The 24,466-nt window shown below is 46.5% G+C and overlaps 1 long non-coding RNA gene across 6 annotated transcripts in view; it reads left to right on the plus strand.

Annotated features, from left to right (window-relative positions):
* Nucleotides 1–24,466, plus strand: part of LOC147208052 (uncharacterized) — a 66,418-nt gene that overhangs the window by 34,900 nt on the left and 7,052 nt on the right. For all 6 annotated transcript variants that reach the window (XR_015100536.1, XR_015100539.1, XR_015100538.1 and 3 more), the window contains 3 exons: nt 5,412–5,583; nt 6,150–6,432; nt 20,011–20,157. This is a non-coding gene — a long non-coding RNA (uncharacterized LOC147208052). The remainder of the gene's footprint in view (nt 1–5,411; nt 5,584–6,149; nt 6,433–20,010; nt 20,158–24,466) is intronic.

Genomic DNA, 24,466 nt, shown 5'->3' on the forward strand with positions numbered 1-24,466 from the left:
GAAAAAATACTTGAATATAAATTTTATATTGCTGCCTCTTGTAACAGTAGGAACATACAGTATATTTTCAAAAAAAGGATTTTGTAAATAATAGTTCTTAATTAGGAACGTGTGTCTCACATGACATGCGCACAACCCTGTTAACTTCATAGAATGGTAGAAGAGGAAAAACAGGAAATCACATGATACGCTGGACTTGATGTCATCGAACAATTTTCCCAAAGAATGGATCGAGCCAAGGTTTTGTCACCTCTTCTACTTTTCACAGTTTCATAAAATAGTCATGGTTGAATGTCTCACTTGAATTTGTGCATCCCTGTTGTGCATATGATCAGAATTAGACAATGCTTTTGTACGTTAATTCTTTTTTTTTTTTTTTCAAATTTAGAGAAGTACATTAATGTTATTGGTCACATCATGTGATATTTGCCCAAAACAGTCTGTTTGTGTTTCAAGGGTAAATGCAGTATATCTGCATCCCAGCTGCCGAGTTGCTCATCCCGACTGAGTTGCTTAAAATAGGATGTAATTTGCATAATTCAACATACCTTTGGGAAAAAAAAGGTTACAATTGAAGCAACATCAGCATAAGGAGTTCCACTGGTGTAATATTCTTCTGGCAGATAAGGCAGTGTGTACAGTGCTACACATTCCTTCCATTCGGGATGAATTTAACTTGTAAACAAATAAATTGTTGCTCAGAAGTAAACTCCTATGTTCTCTTTGTTGTGTGAAAACTTAGAGAGGGGCGGGTTTATTTCTTTAAAAAAATACTTATTGGTTACATACTCTCTCTCCTAACTAAAAATAATGTCTCGACTGGTGGGTGCTGCATGATTTATTTACGTCTTCACGATTCCTCCATTTCATTTTATACCCAGTTTATAGTAGACAAAAGCATGCGATTGTCTTGTCTTTTCAGTAATTACTCAGCAATCAAATTAGACCATTCTCATCACAAAATGATTCCCTTGTACACTTTGCCTCGAAAGCTATCACTCATATCTAAACCAACATGCCCCATGCTTCATTTATCTCCACCCGGGACATGTCCCCAACACAATTACAATTGACTGCTCCCAAATTAATCTGTTACACTGATTCCAGTTTGTATGTTAGTGCTATGTTTCAATGTCCATTGGCCACATTTGAATTCCATCCACCACGCACACAAGCACTTGGAACAATAAAAGATAAAGGCGCGCCAATGTTGTTTGCAGGCACCATTTTTGATTTTCCAAAAAAATGTTTGTTTCATCATCATAGATCTTTTGTGTTGAACAACTCCACGGTACCTGAAAGAAATCGCTGAACTGCAAACGGTGCCTCCAGCACGTGCTTGATTATTACAGCCTTCCCCCGTGTACACTGCGGTACATGTCATGTTTATATCAATTCCGTATTAGTTGTGTTGTGCACGGTATGATTAAAAACAACAAATGTTCTCCAAATCATCCGTAGCTGCCTATTATGCTTTGGTGAAGCCAAACAAATGCTGCAGAATAGCCACTGCCTGACTGAACGGCAAGACGTTTTCAATCAGACCCGTTTTCCTTTTGCGATTGCATTGCTGTGCAACAGGCTGCTCATTAATTGGCGACAGTCAATTAATCACTGCTGCTACAGACGGCTGCATCTATTGATCTTGTCCAGCACTTATTTTTCATCCCTAAATGACAGCAATTGCCAGATTTGACCAGCGTGTGTAATGGACGGCAAAGAACCAATGACCCGAGTGTCAGTCTCACCAGCGGTGAGCACGGCCGCCCACCCCCGCCGCCCCAAAATGCTGCCAAATAGCGTCTTTACCATTTAGCTCGGAAAGGTTTAGACTGCCCTAAGAGCACAGTGGCGAAACAGTGAGCGCTGGTGCTCAGGTGACCTTTTCTGTTTAAGGCTTAATCTCTGACAAATGCTTGCTTTAATTAGTTTGATGCCCCCTGCCTTGACTGCCGCCCCAGCCTGCTCCCCTCACTCTCACTACCTTCCTCTGTCTCCCTTCTGCAATCTCACATCAGTGTGATTTAGGAATGATTTAGCTGTACGATGTAGCCAGAGGCGGCACGGTGGCCGACTGGTTTGCACGTCAGCCTCACAGTGCAGAGTTTGCATGGGTTTTCTCCGGGTACTCGGGTTTCCTCCCACATTCCAAAAACATGCACGGCAGGCTGATTGAACACTCAAAATTCTCCCGAGGTGTGAGTGCGAGCACGAATGGTCGTTGGTCTCTGTGTGCCCTTCGATTGGCTGGCAAACGGTTCAGGGTGTCCCCGCCTACTGCCCGACGGCGGCCGGGATAGGCTCCGGCACGGCCGCGACCCTCCGGAGGATAAGCGGATTAGAAAACGGATGGATGGATGTCGCCAGAGTTTGGGACAAAGTACGGAAATTCAAGGAAACATATGGTTTCATAGATGATAAGGCATTTTCAGCAAATATAATGCTGAAAATAGATGCATATAAAGTTTCTCGAGAAGGATTTTCATGTGGGGAAATATTGTGTCATTTTGTTCTCGTTTGGATCCCATCTTGATAAGTGTTGTGCATTTTGAACAATAGCCCAGAGAAAGATGTGTTAAATAAGTACAAAAAGATCAGACAGCACACAGGAGAATGTTTTACATAGCACTCGATGGATTGGCTAGCGATAATCTGGACAGTGGAGATATACGTGTGTGTGTGTGTGTGTGTGTGTGTGTGTGTGTGTGTGTGTGTGTGTGTGTGTGTCCAGTGGTTTCAGCGGTCCGGTGCTCAGCTTTACGGAATACCGGCACTTCTCGATTTTAGCCTCGGGCATACCGGAACTTTTTATGGTGTATTGGGACTTCACATGGGCCTACACTACCTCTTATCTTGCACTTTATGATGCTCATACGACTCCTTGAGTAGTTCGGATCGCTCATATTTTAAAACATGAACGAGGATTTTTTTTTTCTTCCTCCAGTAACAGTTTATTCGGCACGTGTGCCGTCATTTGGACATGTCAAAAAGCTGCAAACATACTTGCGACGTAACACGGCGCCAACACAAAGGCTAACTTCAAAATAAAAGCTTACCAAATAATAAATTGACACCAGTGCAAGAGACTAAGTATTTATTTTCAAGTAGGCCCTCAACGCATGGTGGCACGACGGCTAAATGACTTACCTTCTCGACATTTTTGGTTTACTTTGATGCCGTTACATAGTTACTACCAGCCTCAACACAACACCATTCCAAAATCATATTCAGTTGCTGATTTAGGATGTTAAGAAACCACAAGTTAATTACGCCGTCGTTTTGTGATATGGCACCAGTCTCCGACGTTAGCATGTAGCCGCTAAAGGGACTGTAAACATTGATGTGCAGCAATGGGCACGAGACAAGAGGTGCAATCAAATGTAGTTGGACATTTCAAGTTCAAACATAAAAAAAGTTAGTTATTTATTGATTATCTCGTTATTATCTATACTCTAGTGAGTATTTTTTTTTAATAATATCAAAATGTACCAATCCAAGTAACTACAAAATGGCATGTTAATTGATGACATTTTTCCTAAATTCACAGAATCCAACCTGAGCTCGATCCAAGACCGAATCCAATCGCAGGTTTCACTGCAGTTGCAAGCACGAGTAAAATAGATGCATGGCCACAACCCCCTGTTTTATTGGGTAGGGCCCTAATTATTAGGGTGTAAGTCAGGCTGTGACTGGAGGGCCGTCTCTTTGATGCAGGCCTAGTTTATATTTATCCCCTCTTTTGCAGCTATAGCAGCAGTGCCACCGTCACCACCAGCAGCGTATGCTGGTTTTATTACATTGCCCACAGGCAGGTTCAGCCTCGTGTGTGTGTGTGTGTGTGTGTGTGTGTAAGTGTGTGTGTGTGTAAGTGTGTGTGTGTGTAAGTGTGTGTGTGTGTAAGTGTGTGTATATATCTCTTTCTCCCTCTCTCTCTCTCTCTCTCTTTCTCTCTCTCTCTCTCTCTGTTACACACACACACACGCACACGCGCACACGCATTGTATACAGCCTGCAGGTCCAGCAGCAGCCGGTCGAGTCCTCTCCACAGCCAAGACAGCCCACATCCCCATGCAAGGCCCACTTGTTCCCTTGGGACAGTGGAGGGAGGGTGAGGGTATTATGGTAATGCTATAGCCTGCTGCTCCCTTCTCTCTGGTGTTGCACAGCTGGCATGGACCATCATTACAAGTATTGTAGCAATCCGTTTGAGAAGGACACGTCGCAAGGATGAGTACCGCATGCATAGATCACATAAAAGATGAGGAAAATGCACATGTTGGGGGCCCGGGTGTGAAATGCAAAACTTGTTATGAACCTCTTATATCAAGTCTACTGTCGAAATGGCCTGCTGTAAATCTCTATTTTTGCCTCTTTACTTTGGTATTTTATTCGATAATTTCCCCGGTTAGGCTGGCCATATCTCAAGACGAGGGCCTGTGGCACATGAGCAAGAAATAGGACATAAAGTATTTGAATCGCTAATGCTGCATCGGGGCTTCAGCCGTCAGTTTTGCAATCAATTCCAAATCCATTTGAAAAGTGTCAGGACCCAAATAGCCTCGCGTCACGCCCGTCACCAAGCGACTCGGATTTCATGCAAACGATACCCGGACAACACTGATCGATCTATTATCGAATCATAAAGTGATGAACACATTCGGACGTCCACTGAGGAACATACCCTCATTTAGAAGTGTGCGAATGCCGTCCGTTTTCGATACCGCCCTGTCGTGCAGACGTGCTTGTCTCGTTTGCAGTCTTTCTAAATGGATGAGGGCCTTTTGACAACAAATTTCCGTCTTTGGCATGAACATCTATGTACAGGCTAAAGTTTGAAAATAGTCTTCATTTTCACTCTGGCAAGAGATTTCAAAACGTCTCTGAAAGACTTTTTTTTAATGCAAGAGAAAAGGCTGAAATGCATCCAAAGATTTGTTTTGAGCAATCACAGTGTTCAGGTGGATAGAAAGTCAGCTTCTTTGCCTGTCATGACACGGTATCTGAGGTTCGCGCCCTCCATGGCGGCTGAATATCGGATATTTCTTGCCGATTTTTGGATACGCCACTTTGAAATGTAGAAATGAAGCAAAGGCTTTTGGGGATTGGCTGTAAAATGGCACGTTTCATTTGTGGGGTTGCTGTCAAATGGATGATTCGCAATTAGGAGGCATTTGTTTTTGTTCAAGTGTTGCTCCAAATAGCCAGGAAGCGGGGGATAGCCATGACATCACTTCTATATGGAGGGCAGCTTTAAACGGCAAACGGTTTGATTAATTATGAGGTGAAGGCTTATTTTGGAGTATTCTGAAAATGAAGTATTAAAAATGCATATTCTCTCATTACTCCTTCTGCCACATAACTGGAAACTGTAAGACAGAGAGAAATAAAGCGCTCCACATGTTCTTTTTTAGGTTTTCTGACCTGGCGGAGGGCAGAGAAGTGTGCGTGTGGGGTGGGAGGTGGTCGGCGGTGAGTGAGAGGAAGAGCGGTCTCCTCCATATCACGAATCGCCCTGAAACCTGAGCCTTTATTGGCTCCGAAGGGCATTAAAAGGCAGGCCGGCGTCCTCCAGCTTCGGCAAAGGTGAGTCTATTGTGCAACTGCGTCACTAACAGGGTGTCAAACACAATGTTGCTGCAAACATTGCTGGATCCATTTTCATATTTGATCACATATCTGTGAAAAGTGGGCGGGTGAAACAACAGTCAACCAATAAGACGTCGTCAGCACAAATGCTTTGGAACCCCCCCCCCCCCCCCCCCACGTCCCCTCGGCTGCACGCATACGCACTCACACACACACACACACACACCAGGAGGCCTTATTAATTATTTGTAGCCACTTGACTTCATATTGTGCAGCCAGTGGCTTGGTCAAAGATTATAATTGCCACTTCCCTGTTTGTATCATTTTCCATCTCTTGTGCTTTTAGTGCAGTATCACCTCTCTTGTCGCTCTCTCTCTCGCTCTCTCCCTCCCTTGCTTCCTCCCTCTCTCCCGTATACACAAGACCAAAAGTGCAGGCACATCATTTATTGATAAGACAAAAAGAATGTAATGAAATTATCAATGTTCTTGAATTAATTATGAACATGATTAAGAAAGCTAAATTCTCAGGAGCCGGTCTCTCATTACCCATTCACTCTTAGGGATTGCTTTCATTGAGGAAAGGCGAGGCGCAAAAGCCTCGCAGCGGAGCCCAGTCTGGCTCAGTCCGTCTCCCCGTGTGGCCGTCCCAAGGTCTCCGCCGCCGGGCCGGGCTGCGCGTGGCCGGCCCTCTGACACGGCCGGACATGGCTCCGGCGCACGTGCCTCCCGCTGGAATGTGGCCGAGCATTGCGCGCTCGCTCCTGGCCCTCACACGTCTGCCCGCAAACACCGGAATGTGCTCAACTCGGCTCGTGACAGCACCGTTGAAAAGTTTCATTCAAGGTAGGTCAACTTTATCACATTTCAGACGATTGCAAATGCCTTCATCCTTTCTCTGGTTGGACTTTTTTTTTTTATAGTGGTCAACTACAGGAGGAAAAAAAATGTCATCTTAACATTTGTGTGAATTTGCACAGACAGAAGTGCCCGTTTTGGACAGTAAGATTTTCTGTGTTATATTTTGGATGGAAACACCAACTAGAATTTAAAGCACACTTTTGAACCAAACGCTATTTTCCCTGATGTTACATTTATCCTTTTTCACAGCCTCGAGTGTGGTTGAGTGACTTGTAATTGAGATTTCACATTCATAATGCTGAAAAGCACTCTGCTATTACATGTCAATTCAGTTTTGTTTTGTTTTGTGGCGGGGGGCGGGGGGGGGGGCTTGCTGAAAAATGTTACTTTTGAACAATCTGTGTAACTCAACATTTTAGAAGGCACAACAACTTAGTGTGACACATGCAAAGCACATGGTCCCAAATTCAGCGACAAGCCATTTATATTCTGTGGGAGGACAACAGATGCTCTTCAGAGCTGCGTGGCTTTGGTTCAGCCTGCCTTTCTTCTGCTCAGTCATGTGGGACCAAATATGGGGCAAGATTCCCTCAAGTATTGGGAGTTTTAAGTCTCTCTCCTATCCACAACATCTCTTTTAAGCAGATTTCTAGCTTCCCTTGCCTGCACATACTCTCAAGCACAGGGAGGCACGTGCATCACTCCACGCACACACACACGCACACACACACACGCACACACACACACACACACACACACACACACACACACACACACATACACACACACACACACATACACTTTCACCTTGTTCTGTGCTTCACACACTTGTGCGGGCTTCTTATCGCTGGATAATAATTACAGGATGGGAGCCACTGAAAGCGTCACTGCTTTTAATGTAACAGCAGCCAAAAATGGTCTACATTCTGGGAGTTTTCTTATTGAGTCGTTTTGAGTCGTTTCTGACATTTTCAGTCCACGCTGTACAACACTGTCCTATCTTTCGGCATATGTTTTATTTTCCTGCGGCCAGTGTGTGTCAGGGGTCGTACGCGGCCATGAAATGCTGGGCCTTTTGCTCAAAGATTTTGAGACCGCGGGAGACGATTCGCAAAATGTCTGATAAGGCGACGTGGAAATCAGGAGCAGGTCCTCGTGCGTCTTCTTTAATGTATCTCATTCCGCTGCAGTCTCAAAGAAAGTAGTCAGTGAGGACACAAAAGAAAGGGGAGACAAGAGGGAGATCTGAGAGGTTAATGGCGAGCCTCCTGTCCAAGGGATTGATCCGAGTATTGGATCGCACATAAAGCCGCAGTTACTGGATATTACCCTGCTGCTATCGGCCTGCCGTGATGGCCCGGATAAGAAGTGCTTACCAAAGAGGATGCTCCTGCAGGGCAGATACGGTTTCCCAGCCCTCTGGGAACAACAACCACATGCCGGCTGCTTGCTCAGGAACTTTTGAGCTCATCGAGTAAATCCAGCGGCCTTATCAAGTTACTGGCCCGACTGAACTGCTCCAGAAAGTCCTCCGATTTTCAGCCGGGTGGCGGCAATTAAAAGGCACCTGCTTTTCATTGATAACAGGCGGTGATTACTTGGCGTGCGTTTTTTAGCGCGAATGGAGAGCTTAGCACAGATTCGGCATCTGCAGCGTCATAAAATGTTGTCCTTTTTCTTTTTTAGGCTTCGACAAGAGGAGAGCACTGACAAATATTTGCATGCTCACTGATTCTTCTAATTGTGTGAAGTTGTCAAAATGTTCAGAATCACCCCGCCGCGTTTTGACTTAACTGACTCTAGATCGGCGCCGGGGTGGGCGCGCGCAGCTTTAGCCGTGCGCATCTGCTCGATGCCTCTCTTTGGTATTACCCGTGAAGCACCTGGCTCATGCCACCCGCCAACAACCGCAGCCCAGATGGCAGCTAAGCAGGCTAATTATGTCAACACAAAACTCTGATGGCCCACACCGAGCACTGTGGGGCCACTTTGGCACACCGTGTGTCCCTCTCCAGTTACGTTGGAGAGGGCGTCTGCCATGGAGCTATAAAAATGTCAAGTGGGTAATCATGGGCGTCGACGAGGCTCTTAGTGCTTGGCACCCCCTGGCAAGATGCGGCATTGTCTTTGCCCAATGCTCATTGAGGCGTCTTCATGCTCATGTATGTCGTCAATCCATACACGTGCCACGATGCCGCGATTAGGTTTTTTTTTTTTTTTTTCAGCAATGCCATAATGTCGTAATGATCATGAACAACTGAAATTCCACTTAGGGGGGGCGCACCCCCACCACCAAGTCTTTTGTCGTAGAGCTTTGTATTTGTCTTAACTTGTCATCTGCTAATTACTTCCTAGCATGCTACTTCCTGGTTCATGGAGGACGGGTTGGACTCTTCCAGTGCTCTTATAGTGAAATGAATTGTTACAACAAATATTTCTGGATCTGCACATTTATGTAGAGTCCCTTCTTTGGTCTCATGCACCAACCACGATTTTAGTTTTGTTGGGGGTTTTTATGCAGAAAGAAAACGTTCTCATTGAGGCCACTTTTGTCATTTTGGAGACCTGAATGGCACCAAAACTCTTCAATTTCAATGATAAGAAGACAGAGGTGATCGTGTTTGGTCTCAGTGGCCCTTGTACATCCCATCCTGTGGACTTGGGGCCCCCCGGCTCCTTCTTTTAAGCCAACAGTCTCCAACTTGGGTCTTAAACTGGACAGTGATTGGAAATTGGACCGGCAAATTGGTGCCGTTTTCCAATCCGGCTCCTTTCATTTTAGGCAGCTGGCTAAAGCCAAGCCTCTCATTTCTCAAGAGCACTTTGAGAAATGAGTCATTCATGCCTTCGTCAAATCCCGGCTGGATTACTGTAATGCACTTGACTTTGGAGTCAGGAGACCCCTAATGGAAGACTGCCTCCATTAGGGGTCACCAGTTGGTCCAGAATGCTGCTGCTTGCCTCTTGATTGCGACTCTTAAGAGGGAGCACATCACTCCTACTCTGGTATCCCTCCACTAGCTCCCTCTACATTTTAGATTTCTTTTCAATATCCTATTGTTTGTTTTCAAATCTTTCAATGGCCTCGCGTCACCTTACCTCTCTGAGCTCCTCCGGTGCCTCAGACACTGTGAGAGGTGCAGAGAACGAAGCGGAGTCTCGGAGGGGATCTGGCCTTTTCCGTTGCTGGTCCCTCTCTGTGGAATGACCTCCCGCTGAACGTTAGGTCAGCTGCCCATCTTTAAAACTTGTCTTAAAACTCATTTGTATTCTCTGGCTTTTGATTCAGTATGAGACTCGATTTTTAGTTTGCTTTTCGGTGTCCTTGGTCTTTTCCGTGCATGTCAAATGTGCCGATATTAATCATAATGAACGTAGGAAATCTTGACCAAGTTCGGTCTCCAAATGTGTGCTAAACATCACATGCACAATCAAATACAGGCGCCGCAGGAAATGCACGGCGACAAAGTTATTTGTGGATTCGAGGGGTTGCTCCTGAAATAGGAAAATATTACTAAGGCCTCCCTTGACGCTGCAAATGACAAAGACAAGAAAAAAGAAGCTGTTAAAAGAACAGCCATCGAACGGTGTCATCATGTCTTTTGAAAGACAGATTGTCGGATTTCGCTCCTGATTTGGAGCTCATTAGACTGAACGGCTTCATCTCATGTTAGGCAAATGGAGTGCTCCGTCCTGTTGCTGTTTTTTGGCAGCGCCAGCCACACCAAATTATGAACATCATGAGTAAAAATCGCAGATACTGAGTCGAACTGCCGCAGCGCTCCTTAATTCATTCCTCCCTGACTTTCAATCAATTGTTTGAGTCGGGTCTGGCATGTTTTTAGCGGCAAATACACAGGCAAATTAGCTGAAATAAAGCAATAAAGACTGTAATTTGTCCCGGTACAATTCTACCGCATCTCGTCACCCTCCTGCTCCTCCTCCTCCTCCTCTCCCCAAAGTATGTCCCATCTGCTTTGGGGAGCGCTTGCCAGCATGCAGGAGCGGGATAAGCACACCATTTCCCTGTCAATACTTTGCTATTAGCCCCTGCAGATCCATATATCACCAGGCCGGAGGCTATAAGAGGGTGTGGAGGGTGGTCCTCTTATCTGAACCGCTGCGCCTGAGGTTCTCCTCCCTGCCCTGAACTTTGATTCGACCGGCTGAGAGGTTAACGAGCGATGGAGGGAAATAACGGGATGTGAGACAGAACCGATAGCGTGTACCTGAAAGGAGGTCGTTACGGGGAGCGGAGCTATTCAGAAAGGAGACTGGGGTCTCTGTCTGGATTACGGTCGTGACCCTTTCAGGGCTGAGTGGTAGTGGCCGATGAGCTGAGGTAAGAATCAGTCATTTCGGACCTTTGGCACAGCGGCGGGCATCAGGCCTGCTTGCACACTGTCAGTTGCTCACAATCGGACCCTTGACCGTCTTGGACGTTTTTGGCCTTTCGCGCACGTTTACGTGGCCTTTAAAAAGCTGAATGCCGCCGATATTTGGGTTTCAAAAGGGTTATTGACTACATGTAAAGGTTGTCATTCGGAATCAATAAGGCGATCTCACAGCGAGAGTGGCTGCGTCTGCGCTCATTGACAAGAGACCACGTGTTTCTCTTAAGACTAGAATCGGCTTTGTGTGTATGTGTGTGTGTGTGTGTGTGTTTGGGGGAGGCCGATGTGCATGTTCTGAACATTTTGCTGGATCAGCAACTTCCATTCGCTGTTATCGGTGAGTTATGACCTGCAGAAATTTGGACCCGGTCCAAAAAGAAAGTAACTAATGAGCAAGCTGTGTTTGTGTCCTTAGCAGGCTCTTCCCCGCAGCCTTCGCGAGGCAGTGCTTGTGTTTGATTGTGCGCCGGAAAGGGACAGGCGTTCTTCTTCAGTGAAGCCGTTTGCAAATCCGAAGAACGCGCTAGAAAAGCAAAGCCCAACTAGAGGAGTGTCCTACTTAGCAATTACATTCTATTACATTTCAGACGGATCATCCTCCCCCCCCCCCCCCCCGCTTGTTTCGACACACACCTTCCATGAAAAAGAAAAAAAATAAATCTAGCATATGGTTGTATGCTTCTAGCTCATAGCCCAAGGCCAATTTCCCAGCTGGTACGCTGGCGGAACACAGCAAAGGGGGAGCGAAACAGAGCTGGGAGAGGGAAAACAAGACAGGGAGAAGATGAGTAGAAGGAGGCGGTCGCGGGCTCGCCATCCCTCACAGGTCTATGGCAGCTGTGTTGTGGGTTCAGGCTGTTAAGCACCTGATAATTAGTTTGCCCGTGAGGCAAGAGTCATTATGTAGCGGGAGTGACTAACAAGGCTCTGCCGGGGACACGAGCTTTTCTGTGTGATTTAGCACTTTCATGTGATGCGCTTGACGCACACGTCCCCAAAATGGCTTTGTGCGCCAAGCTTGACACATGCCAAACGTACGATTTCAGGGTTACGTGACCTCTCGCGGTAAATCGAAGCCTTGACGCGCTCTCGTCAACTTTGAAGTGCAGATGCCGGATTGCGTCTTTGTCTGCTGCAGGTGTGACGTTGGAGGCCCTCCTTTTTTGAATTTGCTCATCCCCGGCCCGGAGAGGGCACGTCACCCTTCTCCAACCGAGGACCGTTGTTTCAGATTTGGATGTGCTGATTTTCATCCCAAACGCTTCACACCCGGCTGCCAACTGCTCCAGTGAGAGTTGGCGAACCCGGCTTGAAGAAGCCAACAGCACCACATCACCTGCAAAAAAAAAGCAGAGATGCAATGCTGAAGCCACCAAAGCGGACGGCCTCAACACCTCGGCTGCGCCTCCAAATTCTGTCCGTAAAGGTCATGAACCGAATAGGTCTGTCATGGTCTACCAAATGAATTGCAGTGAATTTTTTTCAATATTTTAAACATGTGGCTCATGTTGATCGAAACATGAATTGTTCGTGAAGGGTTGGTTACGATTAGATAAATCCAAAGACAGCGTCTGTATTAATGCTGCAAAGATTCTTTGAGTCTCTGAAGCCGATTCCTCCACCAGTGAATCAGATGCTGCGTTGATGACGGCGGAGTCGCTTCGTGGCGTTTGGTGGGCAAAAGCCGCGGCGTGCAAATTCACATCCTCAAGCCACTCAGTGGGCCTCCTGCGCTGCATATTGAATCAGATCTTTTATGAGACTTCCTTCCTTTCTTCTGACACCTGTCCATGCATGGGAATCATGGCTCAGGTAGTCTTCACTCTCCAGAGGACCGTGCATGAAACATGCAAACTTTCTCACGCCACTCATGGAAAGGTTGGATGCTGCTTACTTTGTCGTGGTTACAACGGACCATTTTCCCGGACCATCAGAGGTTTCCACTACAGTCTACCAAGATTTGACTAACTACTGTCATTTTTTGCAACTGCAAATAATTCAAAAGGGTCGACTAACTTTCATCAAATTAGATCCCGAGAGTATTGATGAAATACGCAGCTCCTCACATTAGGATTGCTGCACGGCGTCGCCTATAATCTCGTCTCCAAAGGGTTGAAGGCAACTCTCTTGCACCAGTGCGTCCACATCCATCATGTTTCTCGCTAACCGGATCACAACTTCAATCATGGCTAAGATGACATATTTCTCGATTAATCTCCGATATTAAGCAGATCCATTTGCGATGGCGAGCCGCCTGGCGAGGCCATCCCTTCACTTGGTGTCTCCAAATCTAATTAGCGATCTTCACGACATGTTACCGAGGGTCACGGGAGATATAGATTGGTCTGCACCCGCCCGCTCTCCGGCTGGATTGTTGCAAGAATGAAGAGTTTGATGTTCTCGGGGCCCCCCGAGAATTTTTGTTCATGTCACCTTGTGGATTGAAAGCGCAACATAATGCAATGGGCAGGCTTTGGAATGTGCACTGCGTGACGATGGATTTCATAAGTCTATTATAAATATCTGCCGAACACGCGTCCGAGTCTAAGAGTTGCGAAACGGAGGGAAGCGTGAGAACATTTCATTAAGAATCAAACGGGACACATTTGGTGCGGCGTGTGAGCTTCCTGGCTTTCCAGATGGACGTTTAAATAAAAGAGTGAGTCGGCATAGAAGAGCCGCCGCGATGGACAGACCTGTCCCTTCTCATACGGCTGCCACCGTGAGTGCTGTTGAAAGCCTTCACATGAGGAGAAGTTGCAAGAACGCTTTGTTGATGTCGTGTCACGGTAAAAGTTGCCATCTACTCGTGCCGCCGTATTGTTGCTGTCACCCCTTTGTCTCTCTGACTAATTCGGTCAACGTTTATATGACAATCATCTTGTGTTTGGAAAAAAAAAAGTATTTTGCTTTTTGAAATGTCTATCCCTTTCAAAAGGATCTGGAAAAATATACCGTAATTTGTCTGTCCTGAGCTAAACAAAGCTAACTTCTATCTTAACTCATTCACTCCCAAAGACGTTTTTAAACGTCTTTTCAGACTTGGTCCAGAATCGGTTGGTACTGAATGAGTGGCATGCAAATCAATGTTGTATCATGCAACAAAAAAAAAAAGGAGCAAACTCTTAATGTGATGTAACAATATTTTTTTAAAGAGAAAAATATCTACTAAGAAAAAGGCATATGGCATGTACTTGCAGCAGCACGGTGACCTAGTGTTTATCATATTTTCATGTACGAGGTTCGAATCCCCGCTCTGGCAATCCAACGTGGATTTTGCATGTTGCTAGCGTCGAGTGCAGTGGCGGAGCTACCGGGTGGCCAAGGGTGTCCTCACCCACCGCTTGTCACTTTGTGGCCACCTGGCTGGCCACCTCCATACCTTACGGAGGGGGAAACTTTGATATCTGTGATTTTTCTGCCGTTTTCATATAGATGCAATATTGTTAGACAGCTGGAGACTTCCAAACAACAATTTTTAATGATATTATTTTGCTATTAATTCCATATTTGAAGTATAAATACAAACTCGAAAGTAATCAGTTTAAATTTAAAAAAAAAAAAACGTTCAGTCAGAATCAGTGATCACAAGCAAGCAACATGGCTGAGAAGCAATTTTTTTCTCATAGCATCCACAGTCATGGCTCCATGACATTTCGAATTGTGAACATTTAAGAGACTTTTTGTGGCGTTGGGCTTTTCCGTCCGATTTGAATATATTGTGTCACCTTGGCCACCCCAGCGAAAACTTTCTGGCTACGCCCCTGGTCCATTGGAATCCTCATGTCTCCAAAATCATCAAATCCGTCATGTTTAGGAGAAGCAAGGAGACAAAGCTGTTTTCAACACATTGGATTGGTCAATAATTTGTAAATGTGACACACACATACACAACAGCAGTGACGACGGTCTACTTGCTCTTTATTTAGCCTGCTTACCTCAATCGACAGTTGAAGAGAAGAGCAAGAACACCGACAGAACCTATCCGGTTTCTCTTTGTTGACTTGGCTCGGACAAGGAGAAGCTGGAGGAGGAGGAGGAGGAGGAGGAGGAAGATCCTCTTACCACGAGGAGCAGCGAGCGTTGGGACAGATCTGTTTACTCAGGGAAGTTCATCGATTGGGGGTAAAGGTGGCGAGGCGGTTGAAGGTGCACGTGGAGAGGAGCGAGCGCACTGTGGCTATTGATCACGCGTCACGCTCCTGCCATAACCCCCCCCCCCCTCAACCCCCACTATGCCGTCTGCGCTTTTATTGCGCCGTAATGCCGTCGCGGATTGTTTCTTGTGAAAACTGTAGGAGAGAAAAAAAAATAACAACAAATGTGTGCTCAATGAGCGAGCGCAACAGTCACTCGGGTTCGCTTCGCTCGCTGAAATCAATGTTCAGCTTTTGGCCTCAGCAATGTCAATAATGTCGACATTCACGTGCATCCAAACTATTACCCAAAAAATCTATTTTGTATATAAAAAAAAAAAAAAGCGCCAACCGATTTGGCTGTGAAGGTCCCGTCATCACTGTAATTAATTATTGACGTGCCCATTGAAGGTGCCGCCTGAAACAAAGTTTGGAGCCAAAATGCAGACACCCCACAACAGTTTCTCCTCGCAGCGCGATGCTGTGAATCTCAGCCGATTTGCTGGTTTGCTCAGCGCAAACAACAAACTGCATCGCATTGCTATCAAATGTGTTGTCATCATCCTCTTTTATCGAATGAACATGCGCAACGGTAAAAGTGCAATGACCCATCTGAGGAGGGGGCAAAATGCCCCGGAGAGCAGTGACGTCCACTTTATTTAGTCTTAGACGGACCACATCAATTATTCAACCGCGGTGCTGCAGACCAGAGAAAAGCCACCGGGCGGCACCTTTTGCGTGTTGTTACCAAGTCATCGACGGCGATGTGGAGCTTTGACGTTCTCAGCTATTGCAAAACACATTTTTCACAAATGGAGCACCGTTGCCTTTAGAAAGGAAGGTTTGGAATTCTTTTAGGTGAACCAAACGTCGTGTGATAGTGAAGCTGGAGTGCGGCGTAGAAGAGGAGAGTGCAATCCTCCCCGAAGTGGGGGTGAAAGAAATGTGGCGGTGGGGGGCATAGGCAGAGGTGATGGCAAAATGCTCGCTCGGGATTGTTTGCGGTGTCATTTGTAGTTGTTCAGTGTTGGTCCTCCGCTGCCGAGATGGCCATTTCTCTCTCATCCACTGCGAGGTGATGCTTTTGAGATTGAGGGCAAAGCCCGCAGCCGCCTGTTTGTTTTGAGGGAACGCCTTGGCCATCGAGAGGCTGCCGAGCTGCAATTATTTGCAGAGTTAAGAGTGGTTTGATGATGTCATTCTCAGTGACCTGGAGATAAATTGACCCCCCCGTCGTGTGAGTATTTCTTAAATGCCACCCGCACCGTTATGCTCGGAGTGTCACACACGAGCCAAGGCACCGAACGTGGAGCTCCGGTTTAAATTGCTGACCCGTACCGCCGCGTGTTGTAAAAACGTGTTCACTGAACGCCGGTAGGAATTAGATTCCCAGCTGTGGTGATGAAATGATTTATTCATTATGAGAGCATCATGAGAGCTATTTGCCGCGAAGCTCCCTCCTGATCAGCCCGGCACAGACAAAGCGGTGCCAAAATAAAACATTTGCATGAGCTCCCCAGATATGGATAACGACAAGCCAACAATGTTGGCATTTAAATGTGGAAACAAATTAAGACTACAAGGATGAGTTCTTTTCAACTTCATTTTTTTTTCTCCCTCTCGATTTTAGCGGCGAGGGGGGTGAAGTAAAAATGCTTCAAGTCAGAGAAGGAAAAAGAATCCAAATCTCCAAAGTGACATCATTTCTGCTCATGTCTTGTGGAGGTGCTGTGCGTGCGCGCATGTGCGACCTTGCTCCAGATGCGTTCCGTGGACATTCAACTAAGATCATTGTCATGAATATAAACGGTTAATATTTACTTTTTACAAATCGCCAACAACCCTGAATTTAACAGCTAACGTGTGGTATGAGGACCTCGATTCAATCCTTGCCTATACATATTTTGTCCGACATCGGTCACCTTTAGTGACATTCATGAAACACTCTTCTTTATTCTCGAGTTCTGTTAAACTGAAGTCGGGAAAAAAGAGACAAAGGCTTTGACTGGCGATTTATACTCGCTGTGGAATGCTTTTATTATCAAATCAGTGTCCCTTTTTCATATTTATTAAGGTAAATATTTTTCAAGATGTTTTTTTTTTTTAGGGGGGGGTGCTTTTTATTCCAGCTCAGTGATGTTGAGAGCAAACTCATGCGGCCTACCTCCACAGCTCCTGATCATGAATTATACAGAGAGAGAGAGGACTTTCCGTGCGTGTGAAATGGCATTGTTCACAGTTTGTGTCACATCAGTGAATGTTTAACTAGGCACAACAAAAGCTTTTCAATATTTTACGATGCAGCGATGAGTTGTGGCTGAACTGCTGCTCCCCCCTGCCCGTCATCTCTATTGGATGATGAAGTCACATCCGCTGAGGTGCCTTTTCTCTCCTCTTTGGCCTCAAAAAGCGCCTTCTCACAGCGAAGTCACCAAAGGTTGACTCCAACCCATCTCGCCATTTGTCTCACTCTCTCTGCTTTGTACTGATGGCTACATTAGCGACAAGCTTTTGAAGTGTGTCTCCTAAACCAACGAGCCACAACGTGATGACCGCTTGCACAATCAGCAAGGTCCATCTTGATCGCACACGGCACATTGTGGCGTGTTTGTCGTTCGCGGCGGCGTGGAACCGCTTGGCCTCATACTGAGAGCCGCTTCGAATATTTTGAGTCTCATGGAGCAAAATGTGGTTGTCGAAATACCTCAAACATCTTGGGACTGTGGTTCTAGGCTCTTTCAAACAACTGCAACACGATAATTCATCTATATTTACTAAACGGTTGTATTCGTAAAAGGCCGAGTGTTTGGTACAGCTTTTGTAATTTGAGATTTGTGTCATCGAACCATTTTCCACCCCCAAAAAAACTCGCTGCTCGTTGGGCGCCAGGGCCCGTCCTGTGCTTAGTTGGCGCTGAACAAGTTCTGACCAAGAACGTTTTTGGTTTTCCACCGGCAAAGAGCCAAGTAGGAGCCACGTCATGACATCATCGTAAGGCGTCCAAACGTCACTGCTGACGTCGACGTTTACCAGAGAGCACCTGCGCTATTCATAATAATAGTCATCATCATAAAAATACTGCACTGTTAGCATCTGCTGGCAACTTAGCATAGCATCAATTCTACTTGTATTTAGTATATAAGGGTCAGGGACATGCAGTCAGCAAACGCTACTATCTTTTTTTAAAAGAAGAGAAAAGAAAAGAATCGCTGTTCCTGTTCCGCATTTGAAATCTCATTTTGCTCAGGTTGTTTCCACCGAGCACCCCTTCGTCTGCTCTGACCCTCTTTGTGCTCGTCTCCTAAATCAACCTCGCCTTTTCACTGGAGTCGCACGTGTGCACGAACTTGTCTCCGCTAATCAGATGTGACCAGGCAGGCTTTTTAAGTCACACAGCGTCACGCATAAGGACTGCTTAAATGTTGATGGCCGCATGAGACATTGACTGTCGAGCAGAATGACGGGACGTGCACTTCCTCGGAGTGGTCAACCTGCAGAGGACATCTGGTCACATTTGCCTGCCAAAACATGCTTGATGGCGTTCAAGTGTTTTCACATTCTCACCTCATTTGCGCGGGAACATTTCAATGCTGGCGTATCTGTTTGGATTGAACAAATTAGGATTTCTTGGTGCTCAAGAAGTTTTTGAAGTCAAGTGAAGTGGGTGACGTATATTGTCCGGCGGTGAACAACCTGCACCCAAAGGAAAGAGCCTTTTTAATAAGAAAACCTTTATTAGTCTCGCAATGGAGAAATTTCCAATTCACAGCAGCAAAGTTATGAAATGGTTGATAAATTACTTTTGGTCAGAAATAGGACATCCTGAAACGCGTGGGCCTGCATGGTGGAGCATTTAGCTAGCATGCATGTGCACCTCACAGTCAAAAGTTCAAATTTTGGCTCAGGATTTCGATTCACCCACGCTCGCATCCTCTCACAAAACAGTCACGCAATTGTTCTGACTTCACCTTCAGTGCGGCCAAACGGCTGATGGCCCGCAGCCCGAGTAACACGCTCTCGAAAGATTTTAGCTGGAAATCATGTGAAGAGTTCAGGAGTACATGTACAGTATATTTCATCTGAGCTGGACTATTTATCTGCAATGTGAATGTCACCACCGTGATGCTGAATGGACTATAAAAGGAAGAAAAAAAACAAGAAAGAGGTAAAAAGGCATTTCCTGAGCTGCATCAAAAATAAGTGTTGAGTTGTGCTTTGGTCACTGCAGCATAATAAAACAAGCAGTCATGACAACATACATAAACCTATTCAAAGAGGATTATTATTTATTTATTTTTTTGCGTGTTACACTACCAGCATTTGTTTTTATACAAAACCCCGCTACCATTCTCCAGGAGACATGAGCCATAATAACTGTTATTGCACAGCCGCAATATAAAATATGAAATATTCTTCCTCATGCTAATAGAAATAATCTCGGCTGCAAGGTAGCTTCACCTTTCTGACAACCTGCCTTTACAAGCCAGGTGGTTTTGAAGAGCCATAAACCCCCCACAATGAGTGGGATGAAACAAGACATCCTCACTGTCTGATGTTTTCCAACAAAACCTCACAAGACGGATAAGCAGCTAAAGTCGAGTGACAAGTGACAATAAAGCAGACATGAATGCAGACAATTACATTTTGTCATCAGAAGAGCTGCAAGGCACGGTGCTGATGTTTCGCCTGAGGCTGTGGCGGGCAGGGAGGGATGTTACGCTATCGTAAGTTTGGATCACCACCATCGCGCAAGCACCGCGATCGCGGGGGGGTCACGTGGTCCGGAGTTGTTCGTCTGGAGCATGTTTACGTGCCGACAGGAAAACGTGACACTTTGATGGCGGAAGCCACACGAGATCAAGTCCAGTCAAGTTACGAGGCGGGCGACAGTGACGACAAAGCTGAAATCTCCAAAGCCGTTTCTATTCGGGCCCTCGCTTCAAATCAATTTTTCCCCATTTTTCTCTGGCATCAAGTCTCTTGGCTGTACTCAAGTGTCTTTTTTTTTCCGGACGGCCTCCTGTTGTTTGCAGGGAGCACAGCCTCCTCTTCTGGACAAAAGAGAAAGTAGCAAGAAGAGCGCGATGGAGCCCCCCGTCGGCGCTGTGTGGCGTGCGGAACCAGCCTTGTTGCTCGGAGTCCTACAAATCAAGTTTACAGCAATCACGGCAGTTCTTCAGGTAATGAAATAGCATTTTATCACCGTGACTGGAGTGATGCTAAATGCGGCTCCGGACTCTCTGGGCGTCCCTGAGGAAATCTTGAAATCTCAAATATCTGGCAGCACTTTCTCAACAGATAACCAGTTATTTGACTGGAGAAAAATCATATTATTGCCGGGGGAAGCGTTAAAAAGCGCTCCGTGATCAATGTATCTGATGAGTTTGCTTTGACGGGACGCGGGGGCGGCTAATCAGGCCAAAAGGATCAATGGTGTCGCCGTCACATCGCCTTGCGCTCCCATCTTTGGGTAACTGCCACGTAAACGATTGGGCACGAGTGGGAAATCTACTGGGACAAATACTCAACTCTTTCGGTGTTCAATGGCGCATGTGGGAATCTGTGCGCGCACTTGACTCTTCGTAATCAGCAACGCTGAGAAATGACTCCGTATTATGCAGTCCTCTCCGAGTCGCCTATTATCATATTCAGGGCGGCGTTATTCATTTCCAGATCAGTTTGCGCACACTGTGAACTCCACCAGCCACCGGGCTGCTCGTGCTACCACTTGGCTTGCAAAGTAATCAACCCAAAGAGGAGTACGGTACATACATAGGGGACAATTTACAGCGATTGCCTAAAATCTGAGTTTCAACAACTGGATTGAACTTGTCAGCTGCGCAATGTGGCCTCCTCATATATATACGGTATATATATACGGTATATACAGTATATAAATTAAAAATTCCTCGTCTCACCCCCACTCGGGTGGTGTCCGTCCCTCATTCAGCTCGGGTCCTCTACCAGAGGCCAGGAAGCTTGAGGGTTCTGCGCAGTATCTTTGCTGTTCCCAGCACTGCACATTTCTGGACTGAGATGTCCGATGTTGTTCCCGGGATCTGTTGCAACCACTCATCTAGTTTGGGGGTCACTGCCCCGAGTGCTCCGACCACCACAGGCACGACTGTCACCTTTACCTTCCAGGCTCTCTCCAGCTCCTCTCTGAGCCCTTGGTATTTCTCGAGTTTCTCGTGTTCCTTCTTTCTGATGTTTCCATCACTTGGGACCGCTACATCCACTACAACGGCTTTCCTCTGCCCTTTATCTATGATCACGATATCTGGTTGGTTCGCCATTACCATCTTGTCAGTCTGGATCTGGAAGTCCCACAGGATCTTCGCTCTGTCATTCTCCACCACCTTCGGAGGTGTTTTCCATTTTGACCTTGGGGTTTCCAGTCCATACTCCGCACGGATGTTTCGGTAGACTATGCCAGCCACCTGGTTATGGCGTTCCATGTAGGCTTTCCCTGCCAGCATCTTACACCCTGCAGTTATGTGTTGGATCGTCTCAGGTGCCTCTTTGCACAACCTACACCTTGGGTCTTGTCTGGTGTGGTATATCTGGGCCTCAATGGCTCTGGTGCTCAGGGCCTGCTCTTGAGCAGCCAGGATGAGTGCCTCTGTGCTGTCCTTCATGCCAGCCCTCTCTAGCCACTGATAGGACTTCTTGAGATCGGCCACTTCAGTTATGGTCCGGTGGTACATCCCGTGTAGGGGCTTGTCCTCCCATGATGGTCCCTCTTCCAGCGCCTCATCTTCTGTTCCCCATTGTCTGAGGCATTCTCTGAGTACGTCATCCGTTGGAGCCTTCTCCTTGATGTATTCATGGAGCTTGGATGTTTCATCCTGGACAGTGGCTCTCACACTCACTAGTCCCCGGCCTCCTTCCTTTCGGCTTGCGTACAGTCTCAGGGTGCTGGATTTGGGATGGAACCCTCCGTGCATGGTTAGGAGCTTTCGGGTCTTAACGTCCGTGGTCTGAATCTCTTCCTTTGGCCACCTTATTATTCCTGCAGGGTATCTGATCACTGGCAGGGCATAGCTGTTTATTGCCCGGGTCTTATTCTTGCCATTGAGCTGGCTTCTTAGGACTTGCCTCACTCGCTGGAGGTATTTGGCCGTAGCCGCTTTCCTTGTTGCCAGTTCGAGGTTGCCATTGGCTTGTGGTATACCGAGGTACTTGTAGCTGTCCTCAATGTCTGCTATTGTTCCTTCAGGGAGTGAGACCCCTTCAGTGCGGACTACCTTTCCTCTCTTAGTCACCATCCGACTACATTTCTCAAGCCCGAATGACATCCCGATGTCGCTGCTGTAGATCCTGGTTGTGTGGATCAGGGAGTCTATGTCCCTTTCGCTCTTAGCATACAGCTTTATGTCATCCATGTAGAGGAGGTGACTGATTGTAGCTCCATTTCTGAGGCGGTATCCATAGCCTGTCTTGGTGATTACTTGGCTTAGGGGGTTCAGTCCTATGCAGAACAGCAGTGGGGAGAGTGCATCACCTTGGTATATGCCACATTTGATGGACACTTGGGTAAGTGGCTTGCCATTGGCTTCAAGTGTGGTTTTCCACATCCTCATCGAGTTCTCATCGATATATATATAAACAGTATATATATGAGAGAGATAGATATCTCTCTCTATCTATCTATCTATCTATCTATATATATATATATATATATATATATATATATACAGTCCAAGAGAGAGAGAATAGCACGTTCGCCTCACAGTGCAGGTGCAAGGTTCGATTCCAGCTTCGGCCTTCCTGTGTAGAGTTTGCATGTTCTCCCCGTGGCTGCGTGGGTTTTCTCCAGGTACTCCGGTTTCCTTCCTCATTCCAAAAGCATACATGACAGGTTGATTGGCCACTCCAAAATTGTCTTTGGGTGTGATTGTGAGCACGAATGGTTGTTCATCTGTGTGTGCTCTGCGATTGGTTGGCAACCGGTTCAGGTTGTCCTCTGCCTACTGCCTGATCACAGCCGTGATAGGCTCCGGCATGCCTGCAACCCTCGTGAGGATAAAGCGGTTCAGAAAATGGATGACTGGATCACGATCAAAATCATGATGATGATGATGATGATGTCAATGAATCCAGAGTGCATCCTTTTGCGGTAACAATTAATCATCAATAAAAGTGAGTTCTCAACAATCAATTCATCAACCAGTCAATTATCATTCCAATCACTGCCCCCCCCCCCCCCGCACAAAAATGCACAATTATTTCCAGTCTTCTCAATGACAAAACGTGCAATGTTTTGGGTTTTTTTTTTCCTGCAAGTCTGTTTCAAATTGGATGCAATCTGTTGTGCAGGTGTATCGTGTTATTGCCGGCGAATGTTTGAGTTTTGGGAAAACGAGAACAACAGACACCCACTGGAAGAGTGGCAGCATTTGATGTGTGTCATGTCATGTGAACTGTCTCTTCACCTGAAGAAATGTGAGTGAGTGCGTGTGTGTGTGTGTGTGTGTGTACGTGCATGTGAATGTGTGTGTGTGTGTGTGTGTGTGCGTGTGTGTGTGCGTGTGTGTGTGCGTGTGTGTGTGTGTGTGTGTGTGTGTGTGTGTGTTGGTGCCTGCCTGCCTGCCTGCCAAGAGAACAGAGAGCCCCCGACTCCCTATCTTGACAAAGTTAGGTAATTAACGACAAAGCCTATTAAAGGGGGAATATTCAGCCGGTGATAAATGGCTTTAATAACGGGGCCGTGTTCTCTCTAACAGAGACAGATCCTCCCGCCAGCGTCTCCCTCGCTGCCCACCAGATAAAACTCGCCAGACTCCCAGCTCGCCACCCTCTTTATCTTGCCTTCCCCCGGCGAATGTCCTCTCTCCTTTTTCTCTGTCTTTGCGTTTCCGCCGTCCTCGTATTTAGAGAAGAAAAGGTCCATCAGTCAGACTGCCACAGTGATTTTTGGTGGCGCATCACTTCCATCCGCACGCACGCACGGTCATGTCGTTAAGAGTTGCCTTTGCGGAGGGACCATGCAAATTGGACAGTTAAGTCGCGCGAGGAGCGATTTATGTTGCTGTGCGGCACGCTAAGAGGAGCCGAGCTTCTGCTCGATGAGTCCTGGCGGGTTTAGGGGCCAAGGGCTGACCACGGGGGTCACATCCGTCACAGCACCACAGCGTGAGACCGCTCCAGATGTTTGTCCTCATTAGGATGCAGGGCAACATTCAGAGAGCCCAACGTCCACCTTATTGGCACAACACAACGACATTGTTCCGTCGTCAACCGTAAGTGGCTGAGATGAAGACATGCCAATAAAGCGGGGGTGCCCAAACTTTTTCATTGAAGAGCCACCTACCGAAAGACGGATGGATGAAAGGGCCACTGTAAAAAAAAAACCACGCTAAAGTCACTCAGGAAAGAATTCTGTTTTGTTTGTATTGTTGATCAGCTTTCTATTCAGGATGTTACGGCAAATAGTGAAGGAGTTTTCCAACTTTCTGGGGGGGCCAACAGCCCTCGATCTCACATTTT

The sequence above is a fragment of the Hippocampus guttulatus genome, chromosome 3 (genome assembly GCF_054856545.1).
Source record: "Hippocampus guttulatus isolate MCC_2025c chromosome 3, RoL_Hgut_1.0, whole genome shotgun sequence".
NCBI classification, from domain to species: domain Eukaryota; kingdom Metazoa; phylum Chordata; class Actinopteri; order Syngnathiformes; family Syngnathidae; genus Hippocampus; species Hippocampus guttulatus.